At 42.0% G+C, this 9045-nt stretch overlaps 1 pseudogene; it reads right to left on the minus strand.

Annotated features, from left to right (window-relative positions):
• Window positions 1-282: 282 nt before the first annotated feature.
• Window positions 283-8449, minus strand: LOC118432198 (annotated as a pseudogene).
• Between the last annotated feature and the right edge of the window lie 596 nt (window positions 8450-9045).

Raw genomic sequence — 9045 nt, forward strand, 5'->3', positions numbered from 1 at the left:
GCAGGCACCCGGTGCGGCAGCAGCTGGTTATATTACACTGAACGACGAGTCACACCTAACCTTTGCACATCTATCTGCAAGCGTTCTTTAAAACTATCCAGAGAAGATGCCCCTACTGTGCTACTTAGTGATAACAAATTCCACTCTACGACAGTTCTGGGAAAGTACGAATTTTGGAACGCATCAATTCTAGGTTTGTAACTCTGATCTAGGATTGATGTGGTCAAAAATTCGTATTTTCCTAGAACTGTCGTAGATTCCATACACATTCATTGGTTGAAGCTATCCACGTGGAACTGCGCACAGTTCAAAGTGGGGCGCCAGATTGACAATGTTACTCATCTCATAGGCTCCCAGCGTGGACGGCTTAGGTGCGCCCTCTGGCAGATGAAATGTGAAACGCTGCATCAAGGAGACGAACAACAAGAAGAGTTCCATCTTTGCCAGCTGTTCACCAAGGCAAGTTCGGGGGCCTAAAGAAAAGAATAAAAACCATTAGGTCACACCCGCTTTATTTTATTGATCACATCCTCTTGAGATCCCAAACTAAAGCACAGGGGTAAAAGAAAGAAGGAAACAAAATCCACCAAAAATGCTGCCAAACCACAGGAGAAATCCATCCTTTCCTAGACTTGTCTTTTGTGCACCACTAGTAATACTGTAAGAGACAATTGTTGCCATTTCAATCATGTTTATATTGCCATTATTGTTGAAAGAGGAGAAACAAGTGCGCTGTGCCCGGACCATGTGCCCCGTTACCCTGGGAAGTAGATCCTCTCACAAGCATAGAACTCTGCTCGACAAGGGGATGCTCTTGAGTCACATGTGGCCACGTTTTTTTTAAAACAGGTTAAAATCAATGACATCCATAAAATAAAGTTATTGTGGCCTTATCCATAATGTCCCTGTGGCTCAACTGGTATCAGCCTCACAATTGCGTTGTCTATCTAGAGGCACCGGTGGTGCAATTTTTCGGTAGATACAATAATCAAACTGATGCGTTTATATGTTCAATAAGTTATCTTGAGTAGGCTATTGTGAGATAAAGTGCTGGAAGTGAAGATATATCCTGCTTCTAGATCTGAAGCTTTTTAAACTGGTTGTATACACCTGCTGCTGTGAACATGTAAAACTCTCCCACGGTGCAAAATCTGCTTACACAATAAGCAAGAGTGCGAAAAGCTAGCAACTGGACAGTGATTGCCTAATGTCGGTGACCTGCTAGCATTTATTTGATTGGTCCTCGCTACTAAATGTCAAATTGTCTACACGGTGGGCTTTCACCCTAACCACCGGAAGACTACAACTTATCTTTGAAATATCCTCAGTGACTCACCCATAGAGAACGGGACGAGCGCCTCGTGTTTGACGAAGTTTCCGTCCTGATCAAGAAAACGTTCCGGTCGGAAGGTGTTCGGTTCCGGGAACAGCTTGGGGTCCATGTGCACGGACCATAGGTTGGCCTGTAACACATCACGAAACACATGAACACAAGTTGATCTTTAACGCATCACGAAACACATGCACACACGTTGATTTGTAACGCGTCACGAAACACATGAACACAAGTTGGTCTGTAACGCATCACTATAAACATGAACACAAGTTAAACTGTAAAGCCTCACGAAACACATGAACACAAGTTGACCTGTAACGCATCACGAAACGAATGAACACAAGTTGATCTGTAACGAATCACGAAACACATAAACACAAGTTGATCTGTATACATGTAACGCATCGCGAAACACATGAACACAAGTTGATCTGTAACGCATCACGAAACACATGAACACAAGTTGGTCTGTAACGCATCACTATAAACATGAACACAAGTTAAAGCGTAAAGCCTCACGAAACACATGAACACAAGTTGGTCTATAACGCATCACTATAAACATGAACACAGGTTAAACTGTAAAGCCTCTCGAAACACATGAACACAAGTTGATCTGCAACGCATCACGAAACACATGCACACACGTTGATCTGTAACGCATCACGAAACACATGAACACAGGTTGATATGTAACGCATCACGAAACACATAAACACAAGTTGATCTGTGTCGTCTAAAAAATAAATAAAAGGAAAATATGAGATTATAACCATCACTGTTTATACCAAGATTATTGCTTCCTGAGGAATGTTGTAGCCATTGAGGGTGGTTTCCTTGGACGGTGCGTGCCCAACACTCAGTGGCGCAACGGGTTTCATTCGCTAGGCTTCCGCTAGGGTCGCTGTTATGTAGGGCAGCAGGTTCCGTTGTGCGTAGGACGGCGTGCTCTGTCCCAGTACAGAGTCTATCTCCTGATGAACCTGTGGTTATGATACGCATATTTACAGGTTTGGGATAGAAAACATGTACTGTTTTCGTTGGCATGTATGGGCGCCGCCATTTTTTCCGCGGTGTATGACGGGTTAGTGTGTTATATGAAAGTATTTGATGGGATAGCGTGGAGATGTGGTTTTGTCGGAAACGGCAGGACGGCAAGAGCCACAACCATGAAGGCTGAGTGTTTTGTATCGAGGGATTGGATAGGATGGATAGGATGGCTAAGAAATGTGATATTGTGGTCTTGTGTGTTTAAGTAGATTTGACTATATCTTCAGATCCAACACCTATCATAATGATAAGGTAAGTACATAAAAGATTTGTAATTATAAAAAAAGACAGTGATTCTCAAGTTTAGCCCTACCCGATTGTATAGAACTTCTTTCTTATTATTCTATATTGTTTAATTAGTAGAATCTTATTATTCTATATCGTTTGATTAGTAGAATCCTATTACCCTATATTATTTGATTTTTTAAGATGTATTATGTATTCTCTTTTTTGTTGTAGCTTATAGTTGACCTTACAAGAGTTACAACTGTACTTTTTGTCATGTAAATAAAGCTTGCTGTTGTTGGTGTTTGACGTCACTGATGTATGACGCAATCTAGCTTCCGCCATGTTGTTATTTAAGTTAAGGCAAAGGCTTAGAGGGCTTTGTAATTTGTACCCTATGTATTTGTAGGGAGCTTTTCTTGAGATACTGGAATTTTCGAGCTGAAACTTGCAGGCAATAATTTTTTTTTAGATTCTTTTTTGTTGTTTGGTGTCGTTTGTATCATACTTTTCGTTCCCCAGAACTGCCCGGCCGTGCCCCGGTTTGGACATGTGACGTTGGCCAAAACTACAAGAAGGGAAGCCATTTCAAAATGGGTCTGTTGCGACAAAAAATGAATAAGTTCGTCCAATACTCTTTCTGCGGTAACGTTACTAAAACAGATCTAGAACCAATCTCCAACGCAGGGACACCCAACGGCGAAACCACCTGTTTGAATGTATCCTGCTTTCTCAACCGTCACTCTTAGTTCCTGTGGGCGTAGCCACAAACCAGCTGTCAGTCAATCAGAGAATAGGCCTTTCAGTTTCAAAAGGGATTTCGCATATATAAGGGTAACCCTTTAATATTTATAAGCAGGGCAGTCAGGAACCAAGAGTGACGGTTGAGAGAGCAGGATACATCCTGACAGGCGGTTTCGCCGTCGGATGTCCCTGCGTAGAAAGATGTCTGAAACTTACCTTTTCCTGGATGTCTGGGTTGATCATCATGTACAGCAGGGCCCAGTGAGTGGTGGCGCCTGTAGTATCGGTACCGGCCAGGAACAAGTCTATCAGTACCTAAAGGTGTAAAATAAATAAGCCGACAATAAATCAAACATGTATCAACGTGTTTCTTCCTTTCTTTTACTTCTTTTCCCTTCCGTCATTTTTAATGTCTTTAGTACCTTCCTTCCGTTCCGTCCTTTCTTATTTCCTTCCTTCTTTCTTCCTCCCCTAGGCTGGAGCTCATTCCTTACTTCATTTTCTATATTGATCCATCTATTCATTCATTCATTCATTCATTCATTCATTCATTCATTCATTCATTCATTCATTCATTCATTCATTCATTCATTCATTCATTCATTCATTCATTCATTCATTCATTCATTCAAGTTGAACGCACCTCTTTCAGCTGCCTGTCGGCGAAATTCTCCCGAGCTCGTACATCCGGGGCCCTCTGTTGCTGCTCCAAGAGAAAGGCGTCGATAAAGTCCCGGATGTTGTTGGGGTCAAAGGTCAGCCTGTGCTTCTCTATCCGTTCCCTGCAGAACTCACGGAGCGCCTCGTACAGTTTCCCTGACGTTTCTATCAAGGAAGCCCCACTGGGCTGGATGTATCGAAACACGGGGTGAATCATGTAAAGCATATCACCGACAGTGGGCTTACTTGTAATAGCGGTGTTCAACATGCCTATAAGTCGAAGAAAATCGGGGTTGTCATATTCAAGGCGATCCCCAAAGGCAATGGAGAAAATGATGTTACAAACGGTGTTTTGCAGCATGATTTTTACGTCGAATGGTTGTCCGTTTTGCGACAATATCGCATGAACTAGCGCGTTGGCTTCCTCGTTGACCTTGCCCTCCAAACTCCGCTTGCCGACGCCGAAGTCACGAAGAGTCATCAGGGTGAATTTGCGCAGCTGTTTCCATCGTTGGCCGTAGACTGCGAAGATCACACCTGAAAATAAACGAGACTTGCATTTTTACCTGCATGAAATGGCATGGAGGTTATGTTTTACCCGGCGTTTGTCTGTGTATCTGTGTGTGTGTCTGTCAACAAGATAACTCAAGAACGGCTTGGTGGATTGGTTTCATACTTGATATGTTGGTGGGGTGTGATGAAAGCTGGAAATTATTAGATTCATTTTGGGCCCCCTAGCGGCTTCCCTTGGTACTGCATCGTAATTTCTGGTGTTGCTATCTCGTGCTCTGAACAAGCTATGGTCACGATTTTTAGTTGTTAGACAGCTCTTGTGTTTCGAAAGAAGTGACATGAGTTTGGACCCCTAGCGGCTAGTGTTGTGATAGCAGGGGTATTTCTGTCAAAAACTTTTGAAGGGGATATAACTCAAGAAATGAACTAATATTGTGTCCAATAAAAATACTTTCCTCAATTTCTTTTAATAGCTCATTTGTAAGCATACCAGAAAAATAAAGCAGGCACATGACTTGCCGTAAGAGAAGGTTGCTTGCGTAATCTTTCTTGTTTCATACACGGTAAACAGCATTATGACTTTACACACAGAATGTGCTATATGTACGGACAGATTGAATTCCATTATAATTCAATTGAAGACATATATTAAACGTCCTATCTGTCGATGTCCCTAAACGATGACAAGTAGTAATTTTCCCTTCAGTAAAGCGAGGAATTTGGTGTTAAGTGCCTTACGGTTTCCTAATGGCACAGTGTTGGAGCATATCAGAGGACTCAAAACCAGGACCATCGGGCTTAGATTTTATACGGTCAAGCTATGTGACGTCAAGAAGATGCTACGCGACGCAAAGAGATTGTCACGTTTTGAAAAAAAAATGTCCAAAATGTTTCCAAAACTTTGGCCACATAAATAGTTTGTTATATTACCGCAAAATCCGACGGAAACTGACACCTCAAAATTTGAAAATTATGCAGTCGTTGTAGGCAGGGATTTGGTGCCAATTTTTGGCGGTGGCGTTGGCTAAGTGGTCGTTGTGAAGAGGTCACGTAATGCTTACGTCAATGGAGAAAATTTTGGGAACCGAGAGATAGCGGTAGTAATGGCCAGGTGGTCGCTAAGAAGAGGTGGACCTTGGGCAGGTTTGACTGTACCTCGAAACAAACACGTTGTTCTTGACACTATTGCTAATGGCCTACCTTTCCATTCTTTATTCAAGAAATTAAGAGTTACCGTCAGCTGTGATGCCGTCCCCACGTAATTTCGCAACTGGTGAATGCGTTTTTCGACTAGAGAAATCCTCAGCTCTCTTGACCAGGGCGGTCCGGATAGTCTCGTACCCAGTCAGGACGATGGTAGGAACCCGGCCAATCCAGACCGTCATGACGTCACCGTATTCTTTGGATAGATCCATGAGAGTGGCAGGAAGAAAGGTCGACTGGAAATAGATGAGAAACAAGACTGGCAATGATTTTTATGGTAGAAAAAATGCTAAGACTTTACTTCCAACACTGAATTAAACTATAGTGACATATACCCCTCTAAAGTTTTGGTCACTCTCCGTCGGCCTTGTTCACAGAATGGCCCTTTCTATCTCCAGCAGTGACGTCAGGAAGACACCACTTTTGCAGGATGGGGTCTTAAATATCAGGAAGTCTTATGTCACTTCTAGAGATAGAGAGGGTCATTCTGTGAACAAGGTCGAGGGAGATTGACCGAAAAATTAGAGGGGTAAGTCCCTATAGTTTAATTCGGTGTTGGAAGTAAAGTGTTAGCATTTTTTTATAATGTATTCAACCAACACAGATGAACTTCCATGCTAAGATAACGTTATTGTGATGATGACGATGGTCAGTGCATAGTTCCTGAGGTACTTTTTTTTCTCCCTGTAGAGATTTTCCTGGGAACTAAGATTTTAAACAAAACATCCATGTGAGGTAAAATCCATGTGGGTACATTTTTGTACAATTCCTGGAATTCCTGTAGACAGCACACGATACTTCACAAATAGACTCGCACATGAGGCGTCGCCAAAAAGTATATCAAAGTAGTAATTACAAATAGTAACCTTTAACGTAAAGGTGGTTTAAAGCAGTTGGGAAGTGGAATGTTTTCCATTGTGATTAGGGCATGGTATTTGAAGGTGGATTAACTGACATTGTAACATGAATCTAAGAAATTTACAGCTGAATTTTGGAAACTCGAACGTAATGTAGCACTATCAGCTCCACCCGTTAGGCGTCGCCAAAATATCAATTTCTTATCAATAGGTTTCAAATATAACATCAAAAACAACCAGGATTACCCAACCAACCAACCAACCAACCATATACGATGGCAATCAAGGGTATGGCGGAATACGTGTCAAAGGACACCTTTTCAAATACGCACATGTCACGGCGGGGTTATGCCGCCCCTTACGGGGTGACATGCCCTTTCGTGTGGCTGATTCGGTATGGAGGTTCGCCAGGCCTCCATCCGGGTGATTTGAAGTGAATCGCCAACTCCAGACACAAGAGTTTGCTCCATCTCACACCGCACCATCGTACACGTGGGGGCTCTTACACGTACATGGACTCTGACTCTCCCCATACACGGGACCTACATTTAACGTCCTATCCGAGGGACGGCTCTAGCCGAAGTTAGGTACTCGTCAAATTTGGCGCAGGCACTTTTATCCCCCCTCCCCCCAGTCTGGATAGGTTTAACTGCCAAGGCTTGCCCTGCAAGACTAAAGAGGCTAGGAGCAAATGCAATGGCTTGCTTACCTTGGCTAACATGGGACCGTTTCCGAGAAGCGGCCACCCCCATGGTCCTGGTGGTAGGTTCCTAGGTCCCCGAATATACAGATATGTCAGCACACACACACACGCCACCATAAGTGTTGGGAGATCGGCATATTGACGACCAGCCCTCAAGACTTCCAGAAAAGTGTTCATCTTTAGTAACATATACGCCAAGCTGTGAATAGATACAGAAAAAGTTGTGTGAAAACATTACAATTTGCATAGAGTTTCTTCTCTGCTGTGTCATTTGGTTTGTTATGATATGCTCTGTAGTAGTCTCACACCAAATGCCATAGATATGGCCGAGACGGGGTATCGAGTTATGATTTACATAACCTTATATGTAACTCCTGTCTTACAACAACCCAACACTAGGAATGACACATTCGGGAGCAATTACTGCATATTTCACTCCATCTCCTCAACGCTATACCAAAATAAATGGACTGAAAAACAAAAGGCTCGGATATAATGACTGAATATTAAAACATTTTCTTTGAATTTTGCCTCCTTGATACGAGTATTTCTTGTATTTTCAATATCAATGATTCATAACAAAGCACAAACTCATGTCCAGGTTACATGTGGATGGCACTGGAAAGGTCCATTTTCACACGGAAATATATGCAAATTTAGACTGGGATGATTATATATTGGTCCTTTTTTTAGTGGTTAAGTGTTTTTGGACTGGTCCATTTAACAGTAGGTATCACCAAAAGAAGAGTCTATTCCCGCAGGGGAAAAATCAATAATGGGACAGACAATTATTTCATGGGTGAAATATTATATGCTGTATTCGGTCACAATAATAAGACAACCAGCAGCTACTTTTCCAAGGCTATTGAAGAGAGTCTTGCCTAATAAGAAGCTCACAATTCATACAAAGATTACTGTATATAGGGCATGTGTAATCTGTGTTATTTTTCATGGCGGTGGAATGTGGTCCCTGGTTTCAATTAGGAAAAGATACTGAACAAGCGCAGTCTGCGTCGAATTCAAAATCCTACTACAAACTTCGGCAAAGATATAAAGGGTGGAAAACACGTTTTTAGATCCTTACGTACCTGAGATCAAATTGCTGTGTCTTCCCACTTGGAACACAAAGGTCGAAAGGGTACGTTTGACTATATAATATGTAGATAAACCACTCTCTGGAGCTGCTCATTTCTCTACAGGGGTGCATAGGTTTGATCCCAGTGTTATACATTGCACTTTAGTGACAAATTTGGCCTTAAATGATGCTGAAGAGATTAGAAATATCAATTTGCAGGTTTTGTAGTCAACAAACATTTGAAGACTCATATTTAAAGTGTTTTGTCGGGCTTTATTTCTTATGTGTACGGCAGTTGTGTGAATGTTTGGCACAGTTCGTATATATAGCGGCATGAGCATCCAATGCGCAGTGACTAGTGACGGCAGTGGTTCAGCGCTACCGACATTATTGTTAAAATAATGTTTTTTTTTTTTACAAAAATGAAAACGTGAAGTGAATATGTATGACCTGAATATGGAAATCAAAGATATGCGCATGGACTTGTACTTTCTTAATCAGCATAGTCAGTAGCAACAAACACGGCGTACTGCAAAATAATATCAGCAAAAACTTCATGCCATATTCGGGCGGGTACCATATTAGGGCACGTCCCGTTAACTTAACAAGAAAATTGAGCATCTTCAATATTTTGGGTACAAAAAGAACTCTTTGTTTAATGGTGTTTTGTTTAGAGTGG

The sequence above is a fragment of the Branchiostoma floridae genome, chromosome 15, assembly GCF_000003815.2.
Source record: "Branchiostoma floridae strain S238N-H82 chromosome 15, Bfl_VNyyK, whole genome shotgun sequence".
NCBI lineage: Eukaryota > Metazoa > Chordata > Leptocardii > Amphioxiformes > Branchiostomatidae > Branchiostoma > Branchiostoma floridae.